Source organism: Castanea sativa, chromosome 10 (genome assembly GCF_040712315.1).
Source record: "Castanea sativa cultivar Marrone di Chiusa Pesio chromosome 10, ASM4071231v1".
NCBI classification, from domain to species: domain Eukaryota; kingdom Viridiplantae; phylum Streptophyta; class Magnoliopsida; order Fagales; family Fagaceae; genus Castanea; species Castanea sativa.
Window position 1 is genome coordinate 88,326 of NC_134022.1, and position 16,389 is coordinate 104,714.

General features: G+C 35.9%; 1 pseudogene; it reads left to right on the plus strand.

The window, feature by feature from the left end:
* The first annotated feature begins 1,996 nt into the window (after positions 1-1,996).
* LOC142613439 (COP9 signalosome complex subunit 3-like) lies at positions 1,997-13,380 on the plus strand (annotated as a pseudogene).
* Positions 13,381-16,389: the final 3,009 nt, after the last annotated feature.

Consider the following 16,389-nt stretch of genomic DNA (forward strand, 5'->3'; position numbering starts at 1 on the left):
TGTTGTAATGCCTGTGGAACTCTGACTTTCATGTTGACAATACATACATGTGGGACCTAAGTAAATGTGCAAAATGCAAAAGGCATCTGAACTGGGAGCCCACTTGATATTTGTTTTAGAGTGTTCATGGTGCGGACACAAGATATAAGCCCCCAATTATACGCACGTATGGGAGGAAGAGTAAAAAGAAAACGACCCAACCTGTGGCCTTATGGATGGAGCCTATTAGTTATTGGGTTTGAGGTTAAACAAACTCGAGCATTTAATCATTAGGGTTTCTTTATGCATTTTAGTGTTAGCTATTTAAACACTTTTTATGATTATTGTAAGACAGTTTTTTTAGAACTATAAAATTATTGTGTTTCTTTCACACTGGTGCTAACTCCAGTTTGCTTGGTGCTGACTCCAAACAGCCCTTAGGTGCTGACTCCTAGAATTTCTTTTGTAGTTTATTTTTCCTTTGAAAACAGTGTGGTTGTCCTACATCAGTTTTGGTATCAGAGCAAAAACCGATCTGTTGAAGCATCACCGCGGGAAAGAACCAGAAAATATCACCCAAAAAAAAGAAAAAAAATCATTGCCGTGTTTCTCATCCCATCAAACCACAATACCCACACAAAAGCCAACCACCAAAAAGGAAACCAAATCCAGAAACCACTCCACCGGAACAGTATCGTAAGAATTCGTTAATACCGATCTCACCCCATCGTTCCAAAGCCGCTGCCCACAGCCATCACAAGTTGCCAGAATGGCCAGCCACCACAACCACAACACCATCAGAAGCCTCAGCCTCGCACGCCACTAGTTCTACTACAACGCCACACTTGCATCTTTTCAATCTCATGAGCTCTCCATCTCACTCAACGCCACTATCAAGCCATTGCACTTACTGGGACTAAAGCTTCGTTTTGCTGTTACCAATCCACACCATGGTGTCTAGCTATTTTGTCATTAAAAAAACAAAAACAAAAAGGGGATCAAGTCCTCTGGCCCGTGCACTAGAGAAGTTTCAAGTAAGGCCCAGTACAACCAACTCCACGTAAGGCCCAGTACACTTAGCCACCATCACAAGGGTCAGGTTCTCTTAACTCAACTTTTCATTTAGATTCTTCTTTAGTTTCTTTACGTGCATACCAAAAAAAAAAAAACCAAGTCTAGGCCTTCAGTTCAGTCCACGTGGATGCATTGGTTTTTCTATTGGTGTTCAAACTTCAAACAGTGAAGCTTTATTTGGTTAATGCCATGACATTCCCTTCTTTAGTCGGCCATACTTAGCAAGTCAAGTTGACAAAATCTTTTTGCCCAGTGAGCTGTAGTAATATCTGAAGCACCTTATTTTGATGGTTGTAAACCTAATCCACGGGATTTTGTCAACTGGATGAATGGGATGGGGCAATTCTTTGAGCAAGCAAATTGGGCAGATAACAAAAAGGTTAGGTATGCAAAGTTGAAGTTAAGAGGTAAAGCACAAATGCTTTGGGAGAAGCTTGAATATTTCCGCTATCTAAACTATGAACCTGCCATTAGTGTGTGGGAAGATATGAAAGAAAAGCTTTGTGATGAGTATTTGTCACCATACTTTCGAGCTAAGTATCTATCCCAATCTTAGTGTGGTACTTTTCAAGTTGAAGCAAATACGATGAATTCTCATTCCATTTCATGTCCTCAACGCACTTTTGAACAATCTAGCAAGGAATTATCTACCAAGAAATGAAAGGAATTATCTATAAAGATCATGAAAGATGTTCAAGACAGGATTGCTTAAATGAAGCAAATGGAGACTCAAACCAATTCAATTGGGAAACCAAGGATAATTTATCACAATGAACTTATTGCTGCCCCCATAGAAGACAACATTGATGATGGTATCTTGGTCGTGGAGAATCCTCAAGCAACACCAAAGCCTAATGTTGACACAGACGTACATGCCTCGACAAGTATTGCTTCAACATTCGTTCAAGGAAATGAATCTATTGAAGAGTAGCAAGGTGAAAGGATGGTTTCTACAGAGAGTATTATGTTAGAGGGTGCACATGATGTGATATTGGAAGCTAATGAATCTACTTTTGATCAGCCTTCCATGGTGTATGAAGACAAACAGTTTGCTAAAGTGGAGAACGTGAATAACATAGTGCTTCCAATGGTTCAAGATAAGATTATGTTGACTTCACACATTGATTTTGTTATTCCAGAAGAGTTTGACACGGTGGAATTCAAGGTTTTTCTTTTCTCTATGCTTTCTAAGGTGATTCCAGACTGGAAGCAAGTGTTACTTGTCAGCATCCTAATCCTTCAATGCTTTAAAACTCGAGGTCGAGTTTTCTCCAACCAAACAAGAATGATAAGAGAGATGCAATAAAATTATTATTTAATATTATTTATGTTTGCAAGTCAATTGTATTTTTATGTTTTAGGTCCTAGTAGTTTATTAGGCTATTAGTATTTTAATTTAGAAGCAAGGTTATTTTTGTAATAAGGCAATTAGGGTTTTCTAGCCAATTACTAAGGTTTAGCAATCCTTTATAAGCAACCTATTGTACTCCTTGAGGGGATAGTTGATATTTTGATGAATGAAAAAAATGGTCGTTTGGTCTTTCTTTTGTCTGGTGCTGACTCTAGGTCTACCCTAGGTGCTGACTTCCAATGGTTTCCCCGCTTGGTGCTGACTCTAAGCAAGACTTAGGTGCTGACTCCAAGCAAGGCTTAGGTGTTGACTCCTACGTCATATCCCTTTATTTTTCCATTGTTTAGTTTTGTTCCGATTGTCCTGCGTCAGTTCAGGGCAGCTATATCCAAAAGGCATCTGAACTACCCAAATACACCAAGTCTGTATTATTGGGAAAATGATGTACCAAGTGATTTGGTACATCCTTCTCAAATACTATCGTTGCCAAAATGTTCATTTCTTAGGTAGAGTGCTCTCTTTCTCTTTCTATCTCTCTTTACTAATGGAAGAGTACCTGATTATTATCCGGATGTGTGTAATATCGCCATCCCACATACTCTAGATAATTACAGGTGCCTCTCCCTTTATTTCTCTCACGCCTAAGTTGGTAAATATATTGTATACAAGTGGTTATTAGATAAAGATGCTATAATTGAAGAAACATCATCAATCAATCCAAAAGAACAAGAGAAACTTAGGAGGCTCTACACAGTTAATCAAGTGCAGGGCATAAAGCACCTTTTGATATTAATACCTATGTGGATAACCTTTTTTGCCTATAGTATTGTCAAGGCTACCGGAAGTACTTTCTTTATTAAACAAAGTAGCAACATGAATGTTCATTGGTAAGGTCAAGGAACCCCTAATGACTTTCTTTGTAGTCAAGTCCCTTGTAAGATCCACGATGAAATCGCTGCTTAATAAGATGTTCAAATCCGCAAAACAAAAAAAATACGAACTCACTACAAGAAAAGAGACTACTAGCGAGGGTAAAATACTCTCACAAAAATTCAAATATCATCGTAAAAGGTTATTAGCGAGGGCATATGGCTCTCGAAGGCTGTCGTATTTCCTATTGTTGCTAAAAGAGATTTTGCGACCATACATTCGCAAATAAATACTTTACGAGGGCAATCCACCGTCATTACTGAACAAATCCGCCCTCACAAATATATTACCAAACGACGAGAAAAGTCGACAACTTATTTTTAGCGAGAGGAAACAGTCATCATTAACAACTATTTGTGAGGACCTTTATACCCTCGCAATTAGTTATTTGCGAATTCCAAATTAACGACATACTTTTTAGTGACAAATAATGGCATCGCTAAAATTTATTTGTGAGGGCTTTCAAACCCTCGCAACTTATCTTTAGTGAGGGGAAGCAGTCGTCGTTAATAACTATTTGTGGGGACCTTTATACCCTCGCAATTATTTATTAGCAAATTTCAAATTAACGACAAGACAAATAATGACACACTAAAATTTATTTGCAAAGGATTATAACCCCCTCGCAATTAGTTAGGAATGATAGTGACGACATTAATCTATCACTTAAAACATTTTTGCAAGAGGTTAAGGGGTGTCGTTATTCTATTAATTGCGAGGGACTTTGTCATCACTGTAAGTGCACAATTGCACCTGGACCCAAAGATAGACGTGGGCTCAGGCCCAATGAGCCTTAAACAATAAGATTTGTAGAGTGTGGATTTGAAATCTAGCTTAAGGGTATTGGAAACTTGATAAGCAGGCTAGAATGCCACAATCTTTACAAATGATAAATAAATATGACAAGGGACCCTCCTCAAACGTAAGCCGAGGATGATTTGTGTATTGCTTCTCTTTTATGCCAGAAATTACAGTTCTTAATTCTCTTTTTTCCTCACTGATAGATCCCCCCTTTCTTTTCTCCCTTCTCTCCTTAAATATTTTCTTCTTCCCTCTTACATCCACGTGTCACACAAATCTTATCCTTAGGTGCCTCTCACTTCCACCACCTTCTTGAAGTCTTTGAATAGTAGCAGGAAAGTTGAATTCTACTGTTCAGGGGTCATTTCCCCATTAATGCGGCCAGGGAGGTAGGTGTAGGGTCTTTAATGTGGGGGTAGTAGCCTTTTTCTCAGATATTTCTATATCGCCGTTGCCTCTAGAAAGTACTTGGATCCCCCTTACCCAATAGTTCTTCCAGAACTCTGCCTTTAATCTTCTTGGCAAATCCCAGGGTATTCACCGGGCCCATCCGAGGAGACATTCATCCTCGGACGGTTCCTCAGATGTTTGTAGTGTAGGCTGACTCATAGGCTTAGGGGCCCAATGACAAAAACAAACTGGTACCAATTAATCAAGCCCATGACCCATAAGATTTATTTTATAAATCTTACCCCCCACAATCACTATAAAGTTATTTATGACCAAATTTTTATGTCATCAGTGAAAATATTTTATATAATTTTTGAAATTTTTTATTATTTATTTATTTTTAATTTATTATATATATTTTTTGTTTAACTATCATGTTACAATAGTACAATAATTACTAAAAATTGATACAATAGCCCAATAATTACTAAAAATTGATTTATCGAAAGATAAAAATTCATATAAGTTCAAACTTAAAATATAAAATATACAAAGAAATCCTGAAATTAAACCTTATTTTAAACTAAACAACTAGAATTATTAGTCTTCCTTTGAGTCACCCTCCAAGTTTTTTTTAACATCTATGTTATTGTTTGAGTTGTCCTCTTCATCTCTGCTGGTACCATCCTAAAATAAAAAATAAAAAATAAATTAAACATGAGTTAAAATGAAACCATTAAAGTGAATTTGTATTTGTATCAATGCTTCAATAAATAAGTACACATATACCATATCAAATCTAATCATATAATAATATATCATAAACAACAGTAAACTCCTTATGGTCTCCGACAAGCTATAAGCAAGGAATGTTGTATTGCAACTTACCTTTCCAGTAAAGGGGTTCTGAGACTGGTTAAAAAGCCAAGTTTGCTATTCACTGCTTTGTATTTAAAACAGTGTGCAGCATCCCTACAGACTGCTCATGTTCAATCGTGCCCCTTTATTCAGCTTTTTGCTCTTTTTGTTTGTTTCGTTGCTTTTTAAACTCCCTCTTTTTAGCTTGTGACATCCCCACTTTTCAGGCCCACTTTCATGAAACCTTGTTCCTTACATTCTGGTGGTGCCACTTCCCATTCACTTTGCAGTTTTTTGTTTTACTTGATTTGTTTCTATCTTATGCTTTTCACAAGTCCTAGGCAGCAGGCTATTAACGTGGCTCTCATTATTATTATACTTCTTTTTTTCTTTTCTTTTCTTTTTTTTGTAGTATTGACTAATCAACCTTTCGTAGATGCCCATACATAACCGACCATACATGACCATACTTTTTGAACCTATACTATTGTTTAATCCTAGCTGCCGTGTAGATGCAAGGACTTGTATGACACTTTTTATTAGGGGTGTCCTCGGTTCGGTTTCAGTCAGTTTTTATGGGTATGGCCAACCGAAACCGAATATTTCGGTTTGTGAAATTCTCAACCGAATCCGACCAAAATGGCTGGAAAACAATCAGTTTCGATGTATTTCGGTTTCAATCGATTTCGGTCGGTTTTCGATTTTCCAAAGAGAGGGTTATTGAGATTTTCAAAACCCTAACTTTAATCACATATTTAAAATAAATAAATAAAAGTAATAAAGCAACAGAGAGAGAGTTGTTGAACAAATCAAAACGACAAAGAAAGAACAACGTCCAACAATATTTGTTCAACAATTTACACAGATTCCAAAATAAAATTGAAAATATTTTGAATTAGCAAAAGGGTCCAAACAGAACTTTACCGTTGCTACACCATAGCAGGAGCCACAGTATGTTTCATAATGCTTAAGCCTACCACCATGGCTCTGTAGTGATTTTTCAATCTAAATTGAAGAAAGAACAGAGATATGTGACTCAGAGAGAAGAGAGAGGCATGGCCATGGTCCATGGGACTTAGAGAAAGAAAAGAAAAGAATGAGGCGGCTGAAGTGAGAAGGGCAAAGACTTATAGAGAAAATTTGGGGAAGGAGACAGCTGAAGCGAGAAGGGTAGAGAAAGACAGAAAGAAAATTGGGGATAGGGGCGGCTTTTTTTTTTTTTAGATATAGGGGAAGGGGGCGGCTGAAGAAAAGAAAAGAGAAGAATAAAATAGGGGTATTTATATCACACTACTACTAGGGTTTTAAAAAATTAAATAGCAAAAAACCTACCCATGCGAAGGCTTGAACCTGGGATTAGTTAGCCAAAACACAAGGAGAATACCACTAAGCCACTATTCAGGGGCCTTTTTTAGTTGCTCGGCCACGTGTGGTCCTTTGGAGGGGTGACCTTACTAGACCCAGGTTCGTTTTGGGAGTTGCGTCCAGGAACTCAACATTGGGCCACGTGATCCAACGGCTACCGGTGTACTTTTAAGCCTACCAAACCATCAAAGCCAAAGTCTAAGAATCACGATAATGGTTGAATAAATATGTAATATGTGTTTAATATAATAGGTTTGATTAGTAGTTGTAATATTAGTTGAAGTAAAGTAGTATTTATTTAGAAGTAGAGTAATTATGTACTCAATGATGTAAATTCAAAGATATGGAAGCAAAGTCACTTATCTTCATATGACTTGTAGCCCAGCTATGTAGCATCAATGAGCTAATAGGATTCCAACAGAATGCCACTGGTAGAGGCTAGTCAAGTTTGCCCCTCTTATCATGCATTTAAATGATTTTGAGCCTTGGTTAATAGTTGTAATAGTAGTTGGAATAAAGTAATATGTATTTAGGTGTGAAGTAATCATGTACTAAATGATGTATCTTTACAGATAAGGAAGCAAAGTCACTTATCTTTGTATGGTTTGTAGCCCAGCTGTGTAGCATCAGTGAGCTGATAGGATTCCAGTAAAATGCCAGCAGTAGAGGCTAGTTAAGCTTGCCCCTCTTATCATGCATTTAAATGAGTTTAAGCCTTAGTTAATAGTTGTAATAGTAGTTTGAATAAAGTAATATGTATTTAAATGTGAAGCAATCATGTATTCAATTATGTAAATTTAAAGATAGGGAAGCAAAGTCACTTATCTTTAAATGGTTTGTAGCCCAACTGTACAGTTTCTGTGCGTTGATGATATCCTAGCAGAGTGACCCTAGCGGTAAAGAGGCAGTTTATCATGATAGCTAGCTTCAAGATTGTGAGAGAAAAATGGGTGCAACTGGAGGGAGAGAGAGTATGCCCAGCTGTGTGTAGGGGTTGGTTAAGTTTTCCCCTCTTATCGTGCACTTAAATAAATTTTCCTCTTGACAATGCTCTTTTAGTTATTGTGAAGTTATGAATAGTGTTGTCTTTCACGAGAAAGGCTTTTGTATGGAGTATTTGTGCCTTCTAAGAGAAGAGCTTTATGTAAGATGGATTTGTGTCTTCCATGAGAAGGGCTTTGATATGAGATCTTAGTGCCTTCTAGGAAAAGAGCTTTAGTAATAAAAGTTTATGTCTTCCATGAGAAGGGCTTTTATAAGAGACATAGAGAAGAATATTGATATGTGCTTATGAGCAGCAAAATAGTGGAACTTTAGAGTGAGAGAGTGGAGTTTAGAAAAATGTAGTGTGTTATATGTAATGGTGTAATAAATGTGTATGAGATTGTGTAAGAGAAGTGGGAAAAAAATTTCTTGAGCATTCAGTCTTAGAATGAAATTAAGGGAAAAAAAAGGATTTTATTTTGTCTGAGAAATTTTAGAGGATGTTGTTATTTAACTTAGGCTCCGTTTATTTTGATGTAAAATATTTTCATAAAAATATTTTTTAATTTTATTATATTTATTTTGCAATAAAATTTTTAATCAAAATAAAATATTTCCAGCCAATCAAATTAATTTTAGTAAATTGATGTAAAATAAAATAAATTTTACAACCAAAATTTTGGTAAAACATTTTGCATGGAGCTGCGGGTGAAACCAAATCTAATCCTTTATGTTTGTTGTATAAGATTGGATGAGGCATTTGCGGTGCATATTTATGCAATTTAATATGTGGAATGTTACATTAAAGATTAGTAAGGCACGTATATCTTGGTGACATGAAGGACATCTATTAATGCATCAAGGGATTTGAGAAATTACTGCTTAGTTAAGAATGAATATCTAGAATTTCAGTACTTCTATAGTAGTACTTCAGAAAAATAGGAAAAAAAAAATCAAATGTGATAAATGCTTAATAGCAAGTTATTTCCATTCAAAGATAAAGAATCATCATTTCTTGGTCACAAAATAGTACGTTTTCTACATGGCAGCAGGATGGTATCATGAAGTCTTGAACTTGTTTAATTTTAAAATTGAATTTATTTACTGTTTGTGAGAAAATGCAACCAATTTCACCATCTCTAAGGTGTTATCATCTTGATAATGTGGGATATATTAGTTTTCAATTGATGTGTGATTTTATCAATGTTTAGGGTTACTTCTGTTTCTGGCTTGAGTGCATTAATATGTAGGACATTTGCTTACAATTTTTCACATTTGTTATGATTACAGGGGGATGATATGCAGAGGACAACAGCATTCTCGCGAAGCCCTAGAGCTCGTACACAATGTGTGTTATCTATATACAGCTCACTACTTAAGTTAACGGTTGTTAATTGACATCTTGACCCTTTTTTTTATGCACATGACCACCCTAATTGCTTATAGCTTATCTTTCAGGTTGTTACTGCTCCAATGTCGACTCTAAATTTCATAGCTGTTGAAGCTTACAAAAAATACATATTGTTCTCTCATTCACCATGGGCAGGCATGCTACTTTTTTATTTTTTACCCTTATACTGATGGGGCTGAAGAGAAGGCTATTAAAGAAATAGAGGCAAATAATTCATAGCTGGGGTACAATTTTTGGGCAACCAAATTGCTGTCACTCTTTGAGACTAATCAAATTACTTCTTCTATTTTTGGTGGCAGTTCTCTACCAGTCTTCCTAAGTACACTTCTTCAGCTGCTTGGAGAAATCTAAAGAGCTTCTGTCAGGTATTTTTTTCAAATTAATTTAGGCTGTGCTCTTGATTCTGGGAGTCCTCATGTTGATATTGTGTTTAGATGTATGTTATTTGTTGGAATAATGATTTATAAGCGTGCTACTAAGTTTTAAGTCATGGTTAGTGAGCTGAGTCACTGTATAAATGTTATGGAAAGGCAAATTTCTTATACGCATTGTTGCATGCCCAATCTAACAGTGTCTGCTTGTTAACTACCACTTTGATAATTTGTCTCAATGAGAGGTTAGGATTGATTAATAAATAGATTTTCCTTTCAAATCTTGGATTCATCTTGTACCTTACCTTATATGATGGGTATGCTATAGTGTCTGCTTCCCAATGCATTCCTCTTCTTACTTAGCAGATATCATGTACTAAAATCTTTTGATATTTTGGGCTAAATAGTTGTCTTGTTTGGATAGGTGGCCATAATTATGGCTAGAATATAATGATTGACTAAAACTCCATAATCATCATACTAGAAGCTAGATGGCAGTCATCTGGCCGTGTATATATATATATCTGTGTGACAAACATGAATTAATAGCTATTTGTGTGGACTGGGCTATTTGCAGAAAAATGCTACTGTTCAGTGTTCACACTTCACACTTATGGTAATATTTGTTTCTATATGTGATGCTATATTTGGAGTTAGGTAGTTTTCTTTGAACTTGTCTTATGCGCCCGCCTATGTGATTCCTATATTACGCGAATGCAACATGAATGTGACTGTTATGTTACATTTATGGCCCTTGACATAACAACAATTCTGGCATCTAATGCCAGATTACTACTTTTATTTATTTGCTTTGCTAAATCAATATTTTCTCGGCTAGGCATACCAATATTTGTGCACCTGCTCTCATTCTTGGCCTTTTTTCTGTGCAACAAATCACAAATAGAATATCGAACATTTATGTTCTTATCCATTAGTGGTCATATGTTCTTTCTTATGTGCATATTTGAACCATTGTTCATGGTATTCAAATTTGGAGCTTTGAGAACATTGTGCAATATGTTTATTTGTACATTATCTTCTTTGAGCAACCCTACATTGAATTGGCGAATAGTTATAGCACTGGGGAAATTGCAGAATTAGAGGCGAACATCCAGACAAAAAAGGAGAATTTTAAAAGAGTGAGCTTCTACCATGCATTTGTTTTGGTTAGAACTTAGAAGCTTGAGATCTTTGCTTAAGTCATGTAGGACACCACATTATACTTTGGCTTTTTATGCCAGGAGCCTTGTAGCTTAATTGGTTGATATTTTTTTGATGTTTTCAAAATATCTAGGGTTTAAATCCCCCTCCCCCATTGTAACTATCTAATTTTCAAACAAGAAATATGTTATTTGGTGAAGCTCTTACCTGAATACTCGGGGTATCTAAAGGTGGCTTTAATTTTTTTTCATTTCAGGACCAAAATCTTGGACTGGTGGAGCAGGTTGTATCATCCATGTATAAGCAAAATATTTAGAGATTAGCTTAGACAAGCCTGATCCTCTCCCTTGAAGATATTGCCAATGAAGTACAACTGAATAATCCTACGAATGGTAGTTTCAAAGAAATAGTTTCGTATATTATTATTGCACTTATGTCGTTTATATTGTGCCACTAATATTTAAAAATTTTAGATCTAAGATGGTGAGATATTTGCAACAACCAACCGGGAGGATGAAATGGTCAGATTTGTGGAGGGACCCGAACAACATAAGACCTGTGAGATGATTGAGCATATTGGTTCATCCATCCAAAGGTATGCAGCTGGAAATCGATTTAAGTTTATTAGAGAGGAGAAGGGTACATGATATCTTCCACAAGTCCACGAGTTTGAGGTCTTTGTCCTTCCTGTCTTGTCCAAGTCTTAGTTTTCAATGAGATGGCATTGGTTGAATTTCATGTTCGAAATACATTTTATATTAAGCGAATATTATTGAAATAATATACAATTATAACTATTTACCAAAAGATAAATTCACCCAATGCGCATTAAGACTTTTAAGTTGTAACCCCGTGAAAGATAGGGAGCAGAGCCCATATTTTACCACTATTTGCTACTTTTCCATTTCTTGCAATAAATTTTTTAGTGATATCAAAATTTGAATATTAAAGCATTGTTCATGGTGATTAAACATAATATTGGTAATTTTTTTTCTCTTTCGCTCTGGTGTAAAAATTTCAGCCTTCTACTGTTGGTATATATTATTTTACAAATTCTCTTATACATGTTTATGTTCTAGGATAATGTCACTGTCAATGAAGCTAATTACTTTGGAGGCACAGATCTCATCTGATCCTTGGTACCTAGCAAAGGTTAGCCTATCACTTTGTTTTGTCTAGATGTTAGCTGAACTTGTTCATAAAATATTAATCACTTGGCACTAATCACTTCATTATGTATTATCTTGTTTTAACCTTGTTAATTACTTTTGCAAGGTTATTAACTATTAAAGTTTCTTGTTAAAATATTTCGTTTTATTTATCAGTTTAACAAGGACCAAATTAGTGAATTGCCTGAACTTGTCCTCTCCTGCATTTTATCAAAAGCTAACAATGAAAGATGCAGTCAAAATTGGCATACAATCAAGGAGATGGGTGGATATTCGATTATTGAGGACTGATCTGAATTTTGATGTTTTCAACATGTTCCATAGCATCAATGAAATGCCTAAATTTAGTTATTTTCCATTTGTGTTTGGAAACAACAAAAATTGTGGAAAGCCCCGTTTGACAATGTAGTGTTAAACATCTTTGCTAGGATTAGGCATGAATTACTGCGCCAAGTTGATCAATTCTTGCTTTCTTTTTGGGGGGAAAAGATACATTCGTTAAGAGTGAGTTTCCTTTTTGATCACCGTTCCACTTCTTTGCTTAATGATTGGATCCATCGTGCAATTTCATTGGAAGTGGGAGAGATGAACATACTACTGTCAAACAAACCATACTTTAGTGCAAAAATACCAGAAGGCAAATGCAATTACTTTCCACAAAAAGTTTATGTGGAAAGCAGTAGCGTTTGTCTTCTGGTATTGTTAAACTGAAGTACGACTCTTAACGAATGTATCTTTTCCCCCTAAAAAGAAAGCAAGAATTGATCAACTCAGGGCATTAATTCATGCTTAATCCTAGCAAAGATATTTAACACTTCATTGTCAAACGTGGGCTTTCCACAATTTTTGTTGTTTCCAAACTCAAATGGAAAATAATTGAATTTAGGCATTTTATTGATGCTATGTAACATGTTTGGGAACATCAAAATTCAGATCATTTCTCAATAACCGAATATTCACTCACCTCCTTGATAGTATGCCGATTTTGACCATCTTTTTCATTGTTAGCTTTGATAAAATACAAGAGATGACAAGTTCAGGCAATTCACTAATTTGGTCCTTGTTAAACTGATAAATAAAACGAAATATTTTAGCCAAAAACTTTAACAATTTATAACCTTGCAAAAGTAATTATTAAGGTTAAAACAACATAATACATAACAAAGTGATTAGTGCCTAGTGATTAATATTTCATGAATAAGTTCAGCTAACATCTAGACAAAACGAAGTGATAGGCTAACTAGTCTACCGGTCCTGCAACTTTTGCTATTCCTTCCACCTCTGCTCCTTCCTCCTCGATTGGTGATGTGACCCTAGAGGCTATCATGGTGCAACTTCAACGATTGGATGCTCGCTTTGACACTCTTTGATGAGTTGTGTTAGGTGAGCACATGTGTCAGTCGTATAGCACGACAACAAGCTCGCCTTGGTGGTTTCATTGCTTCTCCTTCTCCCGAGGCTTCGATGGATAAGGATAGTTCTAATGGTGATCAGAATGCTAGCTCTTCCAATGATGATGCGATGGCACCTTATTAGTGACCTGCCCTTTGTCATTCGTAACAAAAAGGGAGAGTAGTTTTGGTTAAAAGTAGTCTTGTACTTAGGGGGAGAGTTAGTGTAAGACATTTTTGCTAGGGGAGTGTCTACGTTTTTTTTTTAGGGATGTAGTGAGGTTCTTATGTATTTCTTTTCTTTCTTTACTTTTACCTCATGTATACAGGTCTTGTGAATGTCCTTCCTTCCCGGCACAAAGGCTGTTTGAAGAGGGGAAATAAGATTTTTTAAATAAGGCCTTAATTTAGTAACAATGATCTTTGTTATCACTTTCCAAATAAGAAATACTATTTTCGTCCTTACATTTTGACCTTATTCTTGTGTTGGTTCCTATTTTTTTATTATACCAATTTTAGTCCATAAATGAAAAAAGAAACGTTCCATTTTGGTCTCTACTGTTACTTACTTAATAGAAAATATCTTACATGGCAAACGATCCAATAATAAATGCTGACATGTCCATTAAAATAATATTAAAAAAATTTATTTACATTCTTAAAAATGCCATCTCAGCAATTTAATTATGAAAAAAAAAAGCCACATTAGATAAAAATAATAAATTTTTTTTAACCTAATTATTTTTTTAAAAAGAAAAGAAATTAGTTAAATTTTTTTTTTCTTTTTTCCCCAACTAAGCTTGCCCAGAAAATTAAAAATTAAAAATTAACTTTTCTTTTCTTGCATTTTCTTAGCAACCAAACTTATAAAATCACTCAGATTTAGAAAATAAAAAGAAATGCCCATAAAAATTTACAAAACACAAACATTCAACAAGATTTTCTTATGCTTTGAAACCAAACACAAAAAACACAAAACTCAAACCTCGATTTTCTGCCCTCATGCACAACCAAACCACAAATAGACACACAACCTTAAATCTAACAACCCAACTACATGGGATGTAGCCAACTATGTGGAGGAGTTTCGGCAGAACAATACTCAAAATGACACCAATCACAGAACGGGAGGGTAAAGCAGACCAACATGACACCCCCAAAGGGTGGATGGTTCAAGTTAACATCGACGAGGCTGTGTTTAAAGAGGCAGGGCAGTCAGGAGTGGGAGTGGTAATCAAAAACGAGAAAGGAGAGCTGATGGGAGCAATGTGTAAGAAAATTCCTTTCCCACTTGGGGCGTTGGAGGCAGAAGCAACAACAGCTAAGGAAGGAATTGCATTGGCAAGAGACTTGGGACTCGGAGAAGTAGTGATTGAGGGAGATGCTTCAATAGTTATGTCTGCTCTTGTGAATCCTGACCAATCCTCAAGCTCACTCAAGAAATTGGTGGAGAGCTCAAGAATGAGGTTGAAGGCATTCAAGAAGTGGGAAACCAACCATATGCGAAGACACTGCAATATTGCAGCACATTTGCTTGCTAGAAATGCTGGTAATGTTGATGATTGTATTGTTTGGGTGGAGGATACCCCACCCTTGATCACTGATCAAATCTGTATGGATGTTTTATCTATGGGCTTAAGCCCTATTTAATGAATTTGGTTATGTTTGGCTATCAAAAAAAAAAAAAACAACCCACACCATCTTTAACCCCAGATATGAAGCCGCCGATTTAGTTAGCCCATGGGTTTAGAGAAAAGCCACTGCTGGTTTCGGCCACGAATTTAGAGAGAGAAAGTTTGGGTTTTTGTCCATGGGTTTAGAGAGAGAGAACTGGGTTTTCACTTCAAACTCAACCCGATCCATGTACCACAAATCAACATACACCACAAACCCAGAAACCCAGATCAACAAAACTCACAACCCACAAACCCACTGTCTGAATACATATCTCCACCATGATCTACATCACTGAGCTGAGAGATAGAGAGATGAAAGAGAGAGACTTCCCGATTTGGGAGAGAGAGACAACGATCCGTGAGATAGAGAGAGTTTGAGCCATTTAGGTCTGAGTTTGAGCGAATTGTGAGATAGGAAGAGTAGGTCGTTCAGAGAAAGAAAAGAGGAGAACCACTGTTGATTGTGGTGGTGGCGGTAGTGGAGATGAGCGGAGGAGGTTGGCCATGGAGTTCTATTATTATTATTATTATTATTATTCCTATTGTGCTTATTTATTTATTTAAGGCGAAAATACTATTTTGATTCTTATATTTTAGGGTGACCATCAATTTAGTCCTTACATTTTCGTAGCAATCAATTTGGTCTCTATTATTTTTAATTTACAGTCAATTTGGTCCCTACCTTTAACTCATTAATTTGCATTGTTGGCACACTTTAAGCTTAGTGACAACTAAAATAATAATATTACATGTCACATCATCTGGAAAAAAAATTTAGTTTATTAGTTTTAAAGAAACAAAAAAGAAAAAAAAAATTCAGATCTAGGAAGAATGTGAACCCAGACAAATCCAACCAAAATCCACTTCTAGCATATTCTTTAAAAAAATCCAAAATAAAACCAAACAAATATAAAAAATGGTTAACAATAGAGCACTGAGATAGTTTTCTTCCTTACAGCACCTTAGCCAAAACGAAAAACACATAGGGTCCGTTTCGATAGAACTTATTTTGTTGAAACTGAAAACTGAAAACACTGTAGCAAATAAGTGAAAAAACGTGGATGATAATTTAGGATATACAAATACTGTAGCTCAGTTGAAATTACTGTAGCATATAAATACAACATTTTTTTTTTATCCTTCCTTCTTCTATCACTTCTCAGAAATCCACACACCGTAGCCTCTCGTTCTCAGAAATCCACAAGCTCAGAAATCCTCCGAGCAAACTTCATTCTCTTCCTTCCTTCTTCTATCACTTCTCAGAACTCCACAGCGTAGCATCTCTATCTGTCTCTCTCTCTCTGCGCTCGTGAGAAGCTCTCATCTATTCTGATCACTCCGCCGTCTTATCGTAATCCATGGGTCGCCGCAACTTCGGAGGTCAATCTTCTCTTTCCTTTTCTTCAGATCTCTGTGTTTGTTTCTTTCGAAGCTATTTTGATTTGTTTTCAGCTTTCTATTTCTCTGTTTCATTTCTA